The sequence below is a fragment of the Pristiophorus japonicus genome, chromosome 2 (assembly GCF_044704955.1).
Source record: "Pristiophorus japonicus isolate sPriJap1 chromosome 2, sPriJap1.hap1, whole genome shotgun sequence".
Taxonomy (NCBI): Eukaryota; Metazoa; Chordata; class Chondrichthyes; family Pristiophoridae; genus Pristiophorus; species Pristiophorus japonicus.
Genome location: NC_091978.1, coordinates 52511194 through 52525226, shown reverse-complemented (window position 1 = coordinate 52525226; position 14033 = coordinate 52511194). Strand labels below are relative to the sequence as shown.

Below are 14033 nucleotides of genomic sequence, written 5' to 3'. Positions count from 1 at the left end.
AATTCTTTGAGAATGTAATGAACAGGGTAGATAAAGGGGAACCAGCGGATGTGGTGTATTTGGACTACCAGAAGGCATTTGACAAGGTGACACATAAAAGGTTATTGCTCAAGATAAAAGTTCATGGGGTTGGGGGTAATATATTCGCATGCAGAGGATTGGCTAACTAACAGAAAACAGAGAGTCAGAATAAATGGTTCATTCTCGGGTTGGCAATCAGTAACTAGTGGGGTGCCGCAGGGATCAGTGCTGGGACCCCAACTATTTACAATCTATATTAACGACTTGGATGAAGGGACCGAGTGTAACGTAGCCAAGTTTGCTGACGATACAAAGATGGGAGGAAAAGCAGTGTGTGAGGAAGACACAAAAAAATCTGCACAAGGACATAGCCAGGCTAAGTAAGTGGGCAAGAATTTGGCAGATGGATTATCATGTTGGAAAGTGTGAGGTCATGCACTTTGGCAGAAAAAAAACCAAAGAACAAGTTATTATTTAAATGGAGAAAAATTGCAAAGTGCTGCAGTACAGCAGGACCTGGGGGTACTTGTGCATGAAACACAAAAGAGTGCTAAAAAAAACAAGCCTGAAGACTCTGTGTCTCAATGTGAGGAGCATTCGTAATAAGGTGGATGAATTAACTGCACAGATAGCTGTTAATGGATATGATGTATTTGGGATTATGGAGACCATGGCTCCAGGATGACCAAGGCTGGGAACTCAACATCCAGGGGTATTCAATATTCAGGAAGGATGGACAGAAAGGAAAAGGAGGTGGAGTAGCGTTACTGGTTAAAGAGGAGATTAACGCAATAGTAAGGAAGGACATTAGCTTGGATGATGTAGAATCTGTATGGGTAGAGTTGCGCATCAACAAAGGGCAGAAAACTCTACTGGGAGTTGTGTACAGACCACCAAACAGTAGTAGTGAGGTTGGGGATGGCACCAAACAGGAAATTAGGGATGCGTGCAATAAAGGTACAACAGTTATCATGAGTGACTTTAATCTATGTATAGATTGGGCTAAACAAACTGGTAGCAATACAGTGGAGGAGGATTTCCTGGACTGTATAAGGGATGGTTTTCGAGACCAATATGTCAAGGAACCAACTAGAGAGCTGGCCATCCTAGACTGGGTGTTGTGTAATGAGAGAGGATTAATTAGCAATCTTGTGCGAGGCCCCTTGGGGAAGAGTGACCATAATATGGTAGAATTATTCATTAAGATAGAGAGTGACACAGTTACCTCAGAGACTAGAGTCCTGAATTTAAAGAAAGGTAACTTTGATGGTATGGGACGTGAAGTGGCTAGGATAGACTGGCAAATGATACTTAAAGGGTTGTCGGTGGATAGGCAATGGCAGACATTTAAAGATCACATGAATGAACTTCAACAATGGTAAATCCCTGTCTGGCGTAAAAATAAAATGGGGAAGGTGGCTCAACTGTGGCGAACAAGGGAAATTAGGGAGTGTTAAAACCAAGGAAGAGGCAGAAAATTGGCCAGAAAAAGCAGCAAACCTGAGGACTGGGAGAAATTTAGAATTCAGCAGAGGAGGACAAAGAGTTTAACTGGGAGGCAGGAAATAGTGTATGAGAGGAAGCTTGCAAGGAACATAAAAACTGACTGCAAAAGCTTCTATAGATATGTGAAGAGAAAAAGATTAGCGATGACAAATGTAGGTCCCTTGCAGTCAGAATCAGGTGAATTTATAATGAGGAACAAAGAAATGGCAGACCAATTCAACAAATACTTTGGTTCTGTCTTCACTAAGGAAGACACAAATAACCTTCCGGAAATACGAGGGGACCGAGGGTCTAGCGAGAAGGAGGAACTGAAGGAAGTCCTTATTAGTCAGGAAATTGTGTTAGGGAAATTGATAGGATTGAAGGCCGATAAATCCCCAGAGCCTGATAGTCTGCATCCCAGAGTACTTAAGGAAGTGGCCATAGAAATAGTGGATGCATTGGTGGTCATTTTCCAACATTCTATAGACTCTGGATCAGTTCCTGTGGATTGGAGGGGAGCTAGTGCAACCCCACTTTTTAAAAAAGGAGGGAGAGAAAACAGGGAATTATAGACCGGTTAGCCTGACACTGGTTGTGGGGAAAATGTTGGAATCAATTATTAAAGATGTAATAGCAGCGCATTTGGAAAGCAGTGACAGGATCGGTCCAAGTCAGCATGGATTTATGAAAGGGAAATCATGCTTGACAAATCTTCTAGAATTTTTTGAGGATGTAACTAGTAGAGTGGACAAGGGAGAACCAGTGGATGTGGTGTATTTGGACTCCCAAAAGGCTTCTGACAAGGTCCCACACAAGAGATTGGTGTGCAAAATTAAAGCACATGGTATTGGGGGTAATGTATTGACATGGATAGAGAACTGGTTGGCAGACAGGAAGCAACGAATAGGAATAAACGGGTGCTTTTCAGAATGGCAGGCAGTGACTAGTGGGGTACCGCAAGGTTCAGTGCTGGGACCCCAGCTATTTACAATATACATTAATGATTTGGACGAAGGAATTGAATGTAATATCTCCAAGTTTGCAGATGACACTAAGCTGAGTGGCAGTGTGAGCTGTGAGGAGGATGCTAAGAGGATGCAGGGTGACTTCGACAGGTTAGGTGAGTGGGCAAATGCATGGGAGATGTAGTATAATGTAGATAAATGTGAGGTTATCCACTTTGGTGGCAAAATCAGGAAGGCAGAATATTATCTGAATGGTGACAGCTTAGGAAAAGGGGAGAGGCAACGAGACCCGAGTGTCAGGGTACATCAGTCACTGAAAGTTGGCATGCAGGTACAGCAGGCGGTGAAGGCGGCAAATGGCATGTTGGCCTTCATAGCTAGGGGATTTGAGTATTGGAGCAGGGAGGTCTTACTGCAGTTGTATAGGGCCTTGGTGAGACCACACCTTGAATATTGTGCACAGTTTTGGTCTCCTAATCTCAGGAAGGACATTCTTGCTATTGAGGGAGTGCAGCGAAAGTTCACCAGACTGATTCCCAGGATGGCAGGACTGACATATGAGGTGAGACTGGATCAACTGGGCTTGTTTCCACTGGAGTTTAGAAGAATGAGAGGGGATCTCATAGTAACATATAAAATTCTGATGGGATTGGACAGGTTAGGTGCAGGAAGAATGTTCCCGATATTGAAGAATCCAGAACCAGGGGTCACAGTCTAAGGATAATGGGTAAGCCATTTAGGACCGAGATGAGGAGAAACTTCTTCACTCAGAGAATTGTGAACCTGTGGAATTCTCTACCACAGAAAGTTGTTGAGACCAGTTCGTTAGATGTATTCAAAAGGGAGTTAAATGTGGCCCTTACGGCTTAAGGGATCAAGGGGTATGGAGAGAAAGCAGGAATGGGGTACTGAAGTTGCATGATCAGCCATGATCATATTGAATGGTGGTGCAGGCTCGAAGGGCCTCGTTCTGCACCTATTTTCTATGTTTCTATGATAGTATGCAGATACAGCAAGTGATCAGGAAAGTAAATGAAATCTTGGCCTTTATTGCAAAGGTGATGGAGTATAAAAGCAGGGAAGTCTTACTAGTTATACAGGGTATTGGTGAGGCCACACCTGGAATACTGTGTATAGTTTTGGTTTCTCCATATTTAAGAAAGGATATACTTGCTTTGGAGGCAGTTCAGAGAAGGTTCACTTGGTTGATTCCGGGGATGAGGGAGTTGACTTATGAGGAAAGGTTGAGTAGGTTGGGCCTCTACTCATTGGAATTCAGAAGAATGAGAGATGATCTTATCGAAACGTATAAGTTTATGAGGAGAGCTTGATAAGGTGGATGCAGAAAGGATGTTTCCACTGATAGGGGAGACTAGAACGAGGAGCAACATCTTAGAATAAGGGGCCGCCCATTTAAAACTGAGATGAAGAGGAATTTCTTCTCCCAGAGGGTTGTAAATCTGTGGAATTCGCTGCTTCAGAGAGCTGTGGAAGCTGGGACATTGAATAAATTTAAGACAAAGATAGACAGTTTCTTAACCGATAAGGAAATAAGGGGTTAGAGGGAGCGGGCAGGGAGTGGTTGGATCAGCCATGATCGTATTGAATGGCGGAGCAGGCTCGAGGGGCCGTATGGCCTACTCCTGCTCCTAGTTCTTATGTTTATTCCTGGTGTCCTGGACAATACTTATCCCTTAACCAACGTCACAAAAACAGATTATCTGGTCATTATCACATTGCTGTTTGTGGGAGTTTGCTGCGTGCAAATTGGCTGTCACGTTTCCCACATTACAACAGTGACTACACAATAAAAGTACTTAACTGGCTGTAAAGCACTTTGAAATGTCGGTGGTCATGAATAGCGCTATATAAATGCAAGTCTTTCGTTCTTTTCTTTTTCCTTATAAACAGAGGCAGGGTCTAGTGCAATAACAACATAGGATTTCCAATCCTGGGACTGTACATGGGGATGCCAACCGTGAGAGTGTACAAGGGGACCCAGGTCCAGAGCTTTACTGTTGCAATTGTGTGGGATGCAAACTGTAAGCTCATCATTGACCAGGGGTTTTAAACATAGAAACATAGCAAATAGGTGCAGGAATCAGCCATTCGGCCCCTCGAGCCTGCACCGCCATTCATAAAGATCATGGCTAATCATTCCATCAGTAGCCCTTTCCTGCTTTCTCTCCATAGCGCTTGATCTCCCTAGCCGTAACGGCCATATCTAACTCCCTCTTGAATATATCCAATGATCTGGCATCAACAACTCTCTGCGGCAGGGAATTCCACAGGTTAACAACTCTCAGAGTGAAGAAGTTTCTCCTCATCTCAGTCCTAAATGGCCTACCCCTTATCCTAAGACTATGTCCCTTGATTCTGGACTTCCCCAACATCAGGAACATTCTTCCCGCATCTAACCTGTCCAGTCCCATCAGAATCTTACATGTTTCTATGAGATCCCCTCTTATCCTTCTAAACTCCAGTGTATAAAGGCCCAGTTGATCCAGTCTCTCCTCATATGTCAGTCCAGCCATCCCAGGAATCAGTCTGGTAAACCTTCGCTGCACTCCCTCAATAGCAAGAACGTCCTTCCTCAGATTAGGAGACCAAAACTGAACACAAGGCCCTGTACAACTGCAGTAAGACCTCCCTGCTCCTATACTCAAATCCTCTCGCTATGAAGGCCAACATGCCATTTGTCTTCTTAACCGCCTGCTGTACCTGCATGCCAACTTTCAATGACTGATGTACCATGACACCCAGGTCTCGTTGCACCTCCCCTTTTCCTAATCTGCCGCCATTCAGAGAGATGGTGAAAAATCCGAGGTGTGGAGAGTGGGAATAAATTACTGAGGCTTAGTTTTGCATCCTGGGCACTAGGACCCGGTTGGGAACAGATACCAAACCCCCGCCCAATCACTGTTTTTGCGTCAAAATGGCCGCACTGCTCAATGAATCAAGATGGCGGAGCACGGAGCCTGCCGCCTCCTTGCACAAAGATGGCAGTCGTTATCCTGAGCTTGTGACCGGGAGAAAGCCCCGTGCTGCAAACGCGGGAACTTCAGGTTATTATTCCGGGCTTGCGGCGTTCACCAGTTGTTTATGAAGCCCACTCGCGGATCCATTACTCCCCTCCGCCCCACTGAATTTTACCTTATTTCTGGAGTCGATCACATTACACTCAACTGGACCGTTTCGTCCTCCGCCATTACATGCTGCAATCCCAGGAGGGTGCCGCGCCTGCGCGCTGGGCTCCTGGAGTCTGCATGCGGCACATTCTCTCCCGAGGGGACTGCTGGGTAAATGTCCCGCCATTGAAAGGCTACGCTCGTGTATAGAACAGGATTTACTGTGATATGCATTGAGCACTGAACCATGTTCATTCCGACAGTTATAGGTTGTTTCTGATGATAATAACTCCTATACCTGGACTGGAGGTGAAGATTCGGAATAAATATTAAATAAATCAGCTTTCTTTCAAACATAGTGGGTCGAATATTTGATTTCTCCACGATCAGAGTGGACTTATTGATGTTATGTTACCGACTGTTCTATTTTGGGCATTTTCTTCCTCTAGATTATTCAGTTCTGCTCAAGATCGTCTTCTTGCACATTAAACTCCAAGCTTGTTCCATTTGAGTACATGGCTGTGGATGTCACAGACTAAACTGGAGTGTTTCACATTACACTCAACTGAAGTTCCCTTGAACCACCCCTTTATCGAATTGTTTTGCTGAAGATTTGAAATTCTTTATATTCTTTATTACTTCACCCTTTTTGGATCCGATTTAATAAAAAAAACTCTTCCACACATATTGCATGTGATAGCCTTTGAAATATTCTCTGGCTCTGCTGCACAGGAGGGCAGGAAAAAGAGTGGGAGAGCGATAGTGATAGGGGATTCAATTGTAAGGGGAATAGATAGGCGTTTCTGTGGCCGCAACTGAGACTCCAGAATGGTATGTTGCCTCCCTGGTGCAAGGGTCAAGGATGTCTCGGAGCGGGTGCAGGACATTCTGAAAAGGGAGAGTGAACAGTCAGTTGTCATGGTGCATATAGGTACCAACGATATAGGTAAAAAAAATGGGATGAGCTCCTACGAGACGAATTTAGGGAGTTAGGAGTTAAATTAAAAAGTAGGACCTCAAAAGTAGTAATCTCAGGATTGCTACCAGTGGCACGTGCTAGTCAGAGTAGAAATAGCAGGATACTTAAGATGAATATGTGGCTTGAGCAGTGGTGCAGAAGGGAGGGATTCAAATTCCTGGGGCATTGGAACCGGTTCTGGGGGAAGTGGGACCAGTACAAACCGGACGGTCTGCACCTGGGCAGGACTGGAACCAATGTCCTAGGGGGAGTGTTTGCTAGTGCTGTTGGGGAGGAGTTAAACTAATATGGCAGGGGGATGGGAACCTATGCAGGGAGACAGAGGGAAATAAAATGGAGTCAGAAGCAAAAGATAGAAAGGCGAATAGTAAAAGTGGAGGGCAGAGAAACCCAAGGCAAAAAACAAAAAGGGCCGCATTACAGCAAAATTCTAAAGGGGCAAAGTGTGTTAAAAAGACAAACCTGAAGGCTCTGTGCCTCAATGCGAGGAATATTCGGAATAAGGTGGATGAATTAACTGCGCAGATAGCAGTTAACGAGTATGATGTAATTGGCATCACGGAGACATGGCTCCAGGGTGACCAAGGCTGGGAACTCAACATCCAGGGGTATTCAGCATTTAGGAAGGATAGACAGAAAGGAAAAGGAGGTGGGGTGGCGTTGCTGGTTAAAGTGGAAATTAATGCGATAGTAAGGAGGGACATTAGTCTGGATGATGTGGAATCGGTATGGGTGAAGCTGCGGAATTCCAAAGGGGAGAAAACGTTAGTGGGAGTTGTGTACAGACCACCAAACAGTAGTAGTGAGGTTGGGGACAGCATCAAACAAGAAATAAGGGATGTGTGCAATAAAGGTACAGCAGTTATCATGGGCAACTTTAATCTACATATTGATTGGGCTAACCAAACTGGTAGCAAAGCGGTGGAGGAGGATTTCCTGGCGTGTATTAGGGATGGTTTTCGAGACCAATATGTCGAGGAACCAACTAGAGAGCTGGCCATCCTAGACTGGGTGATGTGTAATGAGAAGGGACTAATTAGCAATCTTGTTGTGCGAGGACCCTTGGGGAAGAGTGACCATAATATGGTAGAATTCTTTATTAAGATGGAGAGTGACACAGTTAATTCGGAAACTAGGGTCCTGAACTTAAAGAAAGGTAACTTCGACGGTATGAGGTGTGAATTGGCTAGAATAGACTGGCAAAGGATACTTAAAGGGTTGACGGTGGATAAGCAATGGCAAACATTTAAAGTTCACATGGATGAACTTCAGCAATTGTACATCCCTGCCTGGAGTAAAAATAAAACGGGGTAGGTGGCTAACAAGGGAAATTAAGGATAGTGTTAAAGCCAAGGAAGAGGCTAGAAAAAGCAACAAACCTGAGGACTGGGAGAAATTTAGAATTCAACAGAGGAAGACTAAGGGTTTAATTAAGAGGGGGAATATAGAGTACGAGAGGAAGCTTGCAGAGAACATAAAAACTGACTGCAAAAGCTTCTATAAATATGTGAAGAGAAAAAGATTAGTGAAGACAAACATAGGTGCCTTGCAGTCAGATTCAGGTGAATTTATAATGGAGAACAAAGAAATGGCAGACCAACTGAACAAATACTTCGGTTCTGTCTTCACAAAGGAAGATACAAATAACCTTCCGATTGTACTAGGGGACCGTAGATCTAGTGAGAAGGAGGAACTGAAGGATATCCTTATTAGGCAGGAAATTGTGTTAGGGAAATTGATGGGATTGAAGGCCGATAAATCCCCAGGGCCTGATAGTCTGCATCCCAGAGTACTTAACGAAGTACTCTGGGATGCAATGGCCCTAGGCATTGCTGATCATTTTCCAACAGTCTATCGACTCTGGATCAGTTCCTATGGACTGGAGGGTAGCTAATGTAACACCACTTTTTAAAAAAGGAGGGAGAGAGAAAATGGGTAATTATAGACCGGTTAGCCTGACATCAGTAGTGGGGAAAATGTTGTAATCAATCATTAAAGATGAAATAGCAGCGCATTTGGAAAGCAGTGACAGGATCGGACCAAGTCAACATGGATTTATGAAGGGGAAATCATGCTTGACGAATCTTCTGGAATTTTTTGAGATTGTAACCAGCAGAGTGGACAAGGGAGAACCAGTGGATATGGTGTATTTGGACTTTCAAAAGGCTTTTGACAAGGTCCCGCACAAGAGATTGGTGTGCAAAATCAAAGCGCATGGTATTGGGGGTAATGTACTGACGTGGATAGAGAACTAGTTGGCAGACAGGAAGCAGAGAGTCGGGATAAACGGGTCCTTTTCAGAATGGCAGGCAGTGACTAGTGGAGTGCCGCAGGGCTCAGTGCTGGGACCCCCAGCTCTTTACAATATACGTCAACGATTTAGATGAAGGAATTGAATGTAATATCTCCAAGTTTGCGGATGACACTAAACTGGGTGGCGCTGTGAGCTGTGAGGAGGACGCTAAGGGGCTGCAGGATGACTTGGACAGGTTAGGTGAGTGGGCATATGCATGGCAGATGCAGTATAATGTGGATAAATGTGAGGTTATCCATTTTGGGGGCAAAAACACGAAAGCAGAATATTATCTGGATGGCAGCAGATTTGGAAAAGGGGAGGTGCAACGAGACCTGGGTGTCATGGTTCATCAGTCACTGAAAGTGGGCATGCAGGTACAGCAGGCGGTGAAGAAGGCAAATGGTATGTTGGCCTTTATAGCTAGGGGATTTGAGTACAGGAGCAGGGAAGTTTTACTGCAGTTGTATAGGGCCTTAGTGAGACCTCACCTTGAATATTGTGTACAGTTTTGGTCTCCTAACCTGAGGAAGGACGTTCTTGCTATTGAGGGAGTACAGCGAAGGTTCACCAGACTGATTCCAGGGATGGCTGGACTGTCATATGAGGAGAGACTGGATCAACTGGGCCTTTATTCACTGGAGTTTAGAAGGATGAGAGGGGATCTCATAGAAACGTATAAGATTCTGATGGGACTGGACAGGTTAGGTGCTGGAAGAATGTTCCCGATGTTGGGGAAGTCCAGAACCAGGGGACATAAACTTAGGAGAAGGGGTAGGCCATTTAGGACTGAGATGAGGAGAAACTTCTTCACTCAGAGAATTGTTAACCTACGGAATTGCATGCCGCAGAGAGCTGTTGATGCCAGTTCATTGGATATATTCAAGGGGGAGTTAGATATGGCCCTTACGGCTAAGGGGATCAAAGGGTATGGAGAGAAAGCAGGAAAGGGGTACTGAGAGAATGATAATCCATGATCTTATTGAATGGCGGTGCAGGCTCGAAGGGCCGAATGGCCTACTCCTGCACCTATTTTCTATGTTTCTATTTCTATTCTGATCTTTTTACTTGTTGCTGATTTTGATGGTGTCGTTGATTTAATCTCTTGTTACTAACATATCTTTTCTTGCACATACCTTGCACTATTTCTTTAATCAAGATAATTGTTTCAAATACTTTCTTTATCAGGTTTTTACCTCCTGCATTGATCCCTGTCAATAATCCTTCATTAGGCTTAGTGTTAGTGTTTAGGGACACAGGTTAGGGTTAGTGTTAGTGTTTAGTGGCTGGGGTTAGGGGTTGGGTTTTAGATATCAGGGTTTAGGTTAGGATGTTAGGCTTACGAGATAGTCAAAGGGTTAGAAACCACTATTTACAATGGCAGTGTCACTCGATACGTCCTTTTTCATTTCAGGTTTTTTAAACTCACGCAGGCCTATTCGAGACCATAAAGGTAATACGTGTGTGTGGCGGCGGAAGACGTGGGTATGGTTCTTAATGAATACTTTACATCTGTTTTCACAAAAGAGAGGGGTGATGCAGAAATTGCAATCAGGAAGGAGGAGTGTGAAATATTAGATGAAATAAACATAGTGAGTGAGGAAGTATTAAGGGATTTTGCAGCTTTGAAAGTGGATAAATCCCCAGGCTCGGATGAAATATATCCCAGGCTGTTAAGAAAAGCAAAAGAGGAAATAGCAGAGGCTCTGACCATCATTTTCCAATCCTCTCTGGCTACAGGTGTGGTGCTGGAGGACTGCTAACACGGTACATTTATGTAAAAAGGGAGAAAGGGATAGAAAGAGTAAATACAGGTCAGTCAGCCTAAACTCAGTAGTTGGAAAATTATTGGAAAAAGTTCTGAGGAATATGATAAATCTTCATTTAGAAGGACATGGATTAATCAAGGACAGTCACCATGGATTTGTTAAGGGAAGGTCATATCTGACTAACTTGATTGAATTTTTTGAGGAGGTAATAAGGAGGGTCGATGAGGGTAGTGGTGTGGTGTATATGGATTTTAGCAAGCTTTTGATAAGGTCACACATGGCAGACTGGTCACGAAAACAAAAGCCCTTGGGATCCAGGGCAAAGTGGCAAGTTGGATCCAAAATTGGCTGAGAGGCAGAAAGCAAAGGGTAATGGTCGATGGGTGTTTTGTGACTGGAAGGCTGTTTCAAGTGGGGTTCCACAGGGCTCAGTACTAGGTCCCCTGCTTTTTGTGTTATCAATGACTTGTATGTAGGGAGTATGAAAAGAAGTTTTCAGATGGTACAAAAATCCGATGTATGGTTGATAATGAAGAAGAAAGCTGTAGACTGCAGGACGATATCAATGGACTGGTCAGGTGGGCAGAACTGTGGCAAATGGAATTCAATCCAGAGAAGTGTGAGGTAATACATTTGGTGGGGCTAACAAGCCAAGGGAATACACATTAAATGGTAGAACACTGAAGGTAGCAGGCCAGGTAGATAAGGTGGTTAAGAAGGCATATGGAATACTTGCCTTTATTAGCTGAGGCATAAAATATGAGAGCAGGGAGATTATGCTTGAACTGTATAAAACACTAGTTAGGCGACAGCTAGAGTACTGCGTTTTAGCTATGAGGAAAGATTGGATAGGCTGGGTTTGTTTTGTTTGGAACAGAGGAGGCTGAGGGGAGACCTGATTGAGCTGTATAAAATTATGAGGGGCCTGGATAGAGTGGATAGGAAGAACTTGTTTCCCTTGGTGGAGGGATCAACAACCAGGGGGCATAGATTTAAAGTAATGGGGGGGGGGGTTTAAGAGGAGATATGAGTGGAAATTTCTTCACCCAGAGGGTGGTGGGAGTCTGGAACTCAATGCCTTAAAGGGTGGTCGATGCAGAAACCCTCACCACATTTTAAAATTACTTGGATATGCATTTGAAGTGCACTTGCTGTAACCTACAGGGCTATGGACCAAGAGCTGGAAAGTGGGATTAGGCTAGATAGCTCTTTGTTGGCCGGCGCGGATACGATGGACCGAAATGGTCTCCTTCCGTGCTGTCAATTTCTATGATTCTATGAAATCACAAAGCAGCCTCACACATTGTTAATTCAAGGAATCTTCTTTCTGGCACAAGCCTGATTTTCCCGCTTCATTCACAGCTCTACATTTCTAACAGAAGGGGCACCAAGGACATTAGAGTTTGGGATTTGGGACAAGAACAAGGGGATCTGGGTGTTGCTCTGGTTATATCCAATCATCGGCCTGCCTAAAAAAGGCTTCTGACAATAACCTGTCACCAAGCCCCATCTGATGCCACCATCGCATCTTTATCCATGACCCGCCGTTCACCCTCACTAGAGCTGGTTTCCCCACTATGACCATTCCCAATACTGAGGCTCTTTCATTCCCATTTTATAGTTTCAGTGTAAGTGGTCCCTGGATTTGGTGTCTCAGTGCAAGTGGTCCCTGGATTTGTGTAAATGGTCCCTGGAATTGGTGTCACAGTGTAAGTGACCCCTGGATTTGGTGTCTCAGTGTTAGTGATCCCTGGATTTGGTTTCTCATTGTAAGTGGTCCCTGGAATTGGTGTATAGTATAAGTGGTCCCTTGATTTGATGTCACAGTACAAGTGGTCCCTGGATTTGGCGGCTCACTGTAAGGGGTCCTTAGATTTAGTGTCTCAGTGTATATGGTCTCTGGATTTAGTGGCGCAGTGTAAGTGATCCCCACATAGAGAGCTTCGCTGCATGTGGCAGCCTATCCAACGATGCTTGCTGGGTTAAGATATAACGAGACTGCGCATTGTTCCTCCTCGCACTGCCTGGGGGAATGGGCCAGATATTTAAAGGTAAAGGTACTCCCCTTTTTCTGCATATTTATAGTTAAAGGGACAATGTTCTTTGTCTTGGAGTGTTGGAGGACTCCACTAACAGAGTTCCTAATAATGGGTTCAGATTAAGGTTTGGGATAGAAGCATCTACTGACAACACGTGTCACTATATGCATTGTTTTTCATTTAGTGTCTCAGTGTAAGTGGTCCCTAGATTTGCTGTCTCAGTGTCAGTGGTCCTTGAATTTGGTATCTCAGTGTAATTGGTATTGTTTTTATTTCAGATTCCAGCATCCGCAGTATTTTGCTTTTGTAATTGGTCCCTGCATTTGGTGTCTAAATGAAAGAGGTCCTTGGAATGGTGTCACAGTGTAAGTGGTCCCTGAAATTGGTGTCTCAGTCTAAGTGGGCCCTGGATTTGGTGTCCCATAAGAACATAAGAAATAAGAGCAGGAGTAAGCCATGTGGCCCCTCGAGCCTGGCTGATCTGATCATGGGCTCAGCTCCACTTCCCTGCCTGCTCCCCATAACTCTTTACTCCCTTAATCGCTCAAAATGTTGTCTATCTCCGCCTTAAATATATTCAATGACCCAGCCTCCACAGCTCTCCGGGGACAGAGAATTCCACAGATTTACAATACTGAGAAAAGAAATTCCTCCTCATCACAGTTTTAAATGGACGACCCCTTATTCTGAAACTATACCCCATAGTTCTAGATTTCCCCAGGAGGAGAAACATCCTCTCTGCAGCTACCTTGTTGAGCCCTCTCATTATCTTGTATGTTTCAATAAGATTACCTCTCATTCTTCTGAACTCCAATGAGTATAGGCTCAACCTATCTTCATCATAAGTCAACCCCTCCATCTCAGGAATCAACCTAGTGAACTTTCTCTGAACTGCCTCCAATGCAAGTATAATTGTCCCTGGAATTGGTGTAACAGTGTAAATGGTCCTTGGATTTGATGTCACAGTACAAATGCTCCCTGGATTTGGTGTCTCCCTGGATTTATTGTCACAGTGTTTGTGGTCCCTGGATTTAGTGGCGCATTGTAAGTGATCCCCACATAGAGCGCTTCGCCGCATGTGGCAGCCTATCCAGCAGTGCTTGCTGGGTTAAGATATAAAGAAACCACGCATTGTTCCTCCTCGTACTGCCTGGGGGAATGGGCCAGATATTTAAAGGGAAAGATACTCCCCTTTCTCTTCATATTTATCATTAAAGGTACAGTGTTCTTTGTCTTGGAGTGTTGGAGGACTCCACTAAGAGAGTTCTGAATAATGGGTTCAGATTAGGAGTTAGGGAAAGAAGCAACTATTGACAACACATGTCACTAGATGCATTCTTTTTCATTTAGT

General features: G+C 44.3%; 1 protein-coding gene across 1 annotated transcript in view; it reads right to left on the bottom strand.

Annotated features, from left to right (window-relative positions):
- LOC139237939 (uncharacterized) overlaps positions 1–5675 on the bottom strand; it is an 85484-nt gene extending 79809 nt beyond the window's left edge. Inside the window, exon 1 of the transcript XR_011588548.1 lies at positions 5628–5675. The gene's annotated coding sequence lies outside the window, so the exon portion shown is untranslated. The remainder of the gene's footprint in view (positions 1–5627) is intronic.
- Between the last annotated feature and the right edge of the window lie 8358 nt (positions 5676–14033).